Here is a 3,423-nt window from a genome sequence, read left to right as displayed (position 1 = left end):
CAAATTCCCGCTAACCCAGAACACAAGTTGCATTCTGAATCACAGAAGCCACAGTGTTTACTTGCAGGGCCTGGCTGGTTGAGTTATGCCTCTGTTTCATTCATGAGAATAACATAACTCAGAAACTTAGTTGTTGGTACAAAGTTTTGTTGTGATGGCCTTCTTCCCAGGAAATAAGCAAGAAAAAGGAGAAGAAGGAAGGGAAGATGGGAGGGAAAGAGGGAAAAGACTAAGAGCTAGAACTGCAAATCCACGCTCACACCATGTTGCTTTTCTGATGTTTCGATTTTACTGCTCTCTTCATAAACAATCATGAACATTAAAATAAGAACTAAGTTTTTTACAAAAGTATTTTAAATAAGAGTCAGACAATACAGGCCCTCAATACGTTACTATGAAAGGTAATTCTGAGCCTAATGTTCTACTGCAGGTCATTTATTTGTTTATTTATTGCTTGCATGTATGTGGGTACCTGTGCTCGTGCATGCATGCATGCACACACATACACACACTGGAGCACAAACGTACAGATGGAAGCCCATAGTGGGTGTCAGAAACTGTCTTTGGTCGCTCTCTATCATATTCATTGGGCAAGCTCTTTCAACTGAATCCAGAGCTCACTGATTTCACTAATACAACTAGCCCGCCTATTCTGAAGATTCCCTTTTCACCTCTGGAGCCTTGGAATTATGCACCAACATTTACAAGGGATGAGGATCTAAGCTCCAGGCCTCACACTTGTGTAGTTCAGGCTTTACACTCTGAACACCTTGAAATATAAATGTAACATTGAAATGTAAAAGCTAATTCACATTTTAGCAAGCTTAATTTGAAAGTTATAATGAATCCTGACCATGAATATCATATATCTGAAAAGGTCTATCTCCAATAGAAAAGCATCCATGAATTAGTAATCATTATTTATCAATAATTTATAGAAACTAATACCTTTACTCTCTTAAGCAATCAAAAAGATGTAAGAAAAAAGCTTAGAAAGAAAAAAGAACAGGAAAGGCAGACTATAGGAATGACCAGTACACCTCTGCCAGTCCTTTACACTACAAAAGCAGCAAAGATTTTTTTTTCCTTAAAATAAATAAATAAAGGTATGTGTATGTGTGTGAATGTGGTTATATACATGCGAATTTGGTGCCCAAGGAGATCAGAGGTATAAGATTCTCCCTCCCCTAATCTTTCAAATTTTTAATTTTTAATGATGTGTTTACTTGTATTTGTGTGAGAAATGTCTGTGTATGGACATATACCCATGAGTGCAGATGTCCAGGAAGACCAGATAAGGGAGCTAGATCCTGTGGACCTGTAATTATAGGCAGTTCTGAGCCACCTAACATGGGGTGCTGAGAACCAAACTTGGGTTCTCTGGAATGGCAGTATGTGTCCTTAGCCTCTGAGCCATCTCTCCAGCCCCAAGAGATCTTAATTGTAAAATTAATGAAAGAAAAAAGTAGAGTGAGTCAGGAAGTACAGTCCCTTTCCTCCTGGTCATCTGAAAAAAAAACTTTACATAATTACCCCTTAAATAAAAAGATAAACAATGCATGAAGTATAAGTTACACGACTTCCATTTCTTTAGATCACTTTAGCCAAGAGCAGTCAACACTTGTCATGTCCTTGGATATATTCCTGAAGTAGTAGTAGTAGTAGTAGTAGTAGTAGTAGTAGTAGTAGTAGTAGTAGTAGTAATAGTAATAGTAGTAGCAATAATAATAATAATAATAACAACAACAACAACAAACTATTCCCAGGAACAGAGCCAGAGCTCCTTTCACCCCACCCCCATCTTGCTAGGTGCTCCCTGGAGACCAAAAGGTACAGGTTCCATGAGCATCTTGGCCTTCACCAAGATCCTTTCAGCTAAGCCATAGCAAGACAGAGGCAGCATCAAGAAAGCCAGAATTATGTTCTTACACCAGCCACTCAGATGTGCAGTGTCCCCTTCAAGGGACCACAAGCTACTGCCAAGTGGCCCCTCCATATGGCTTTCCTCTCTGGATTCTTGGTTCTTACTAGACCTTACTACCTACATACAGCTAGTTCACACTTTCATAAACTGTTCCTCAGTCACCCAAGGGAAATGTGTCAAGTGTTTCTGGCCTGAATTGACAACTACAAAACCTAAAGGAAAACTAAGGAGCGTTAGGTGATGGAGGGGATAAGGGGATGGAGGCTACGGTCTCTTCCTCCTCTGCCCTGTGTCCATAAGCTTTTCTAGGACTTACTCTCTGGCTTGTCAAGTTCATCATTTTCAGTACATCACTCTCAAGTCACACTTCTGGTGACCACTTTAGTGACACTAAACAAACAAGATGTGAGAAAGCTCAAACCAGAACTCTGGGCTGTGAGTCCAAAGTAATTAATTAAACCTATAATAAATAGAGAGGTGTATGCATCTGTGTGACCTTTCCCTCCATCTCGCCCTCTCTAATATAAAGTGCATAGTGATTTGTACACTACCTATCCGTGAAAAGTCAGTGATATGTATTCCTATGTCATCACATGTCTGCCCTCCTATTATTTGCTATACTGAACACATGTCTCCTCAAACCACTTAATAACATTTAACAAGCAAGTCAGCAGATGGGAGGCTGTGAGACCAATCGGAAGTCCATTTTCGCCTTCAGCAATTCACTATTAACATGGCTTTACAAAATGTCTCTAGAAAAGTTGCTTGTATCTTTAGAAACATACACTGCATTTCTCAGCACAGTTCCTCAAAGTACTTAGACTTAAGAACCATGCTATCTATTAAAAGGCTTTCTCATCTAGCATTTATATTTTATAACTGTAAACTGTATTTACATTTATAAAAGAACACTATGCTTTTCCTTCCATACTCCCTTAATCTGAATAAAGGACAGAGCAATCCCTGCTTCACAAGGCATCCGGTCCATCAGAACAAACATTAAACATACATTTAACACCCTACAATAGAGGTCATGACTTCGTAGGCTGGTTGGCTTGCACCATCACACACACACACACACACACACACACACACACACACACACACACACACGCGCGCGCAATATTGACAGTTCAGGTTTTCTTTGTCAAGAACTTTTTTTTCCTTTTTTTTTAAACTTTTATTGCATTATGATGAGAAAAGTTACATGATTTCAATTTATCTGAATTTGTTAACATTTAAAAGCATTTTTAAGTAAATAGAATTAAATCAAATTCTTGTTTCCCTTTTGTACCGCAACTCCTTCCAGAGACCCCCCTTCAATACCTACAATATCTTTTTTGTCATATTCCTTAACATTTATAGATTATAACAATAAAAATAAGTATTATAAAAGTTGTTTCATATAAAACAACAATCAATTTAACAGTTTTATGTAGGCGCTTGTCTACAGCAATAGTGAAAATACATTTTTCTCAATATAAATTTTAAATAACTCC

At 38.0% G+C, this 3,423-nt stretch overlaps 1 protein-coding gene across 1 annotated transcript in view; it reads right to left on the bottom strand.

Annotated features, from left to right (window-relative positions):
* LOC116103624 (guanine nucleotide-binding protein G(q) subunit alpha) overlaps positions 1 to 3,423 on the bottom strand; it is a 263,445-nt gene that overhangs the window by 175,419 nt on the left and 84,603 nt on the right. The gene's annotated exons all lie outside the window — the stretch shown is intronic.

Source organism: Mastomys coucha, unplaced genomic scaffold (assembly GCF_008632895.1).
Source record: "Mastomys coucha isolate ucsf_1 unplaced genomic scaffold, UCSF_Mcou_1 pScaffold21, whole genome shotgun sequence".
NCBI lineage: Eukaryota > Metazoa > Chordata > Mammalia > Rodentia > Muridae > Mastomys > Mastomys coucha.
This window is presented reverse-complemented; position numbering and strand designations above follow the sequence as displayed.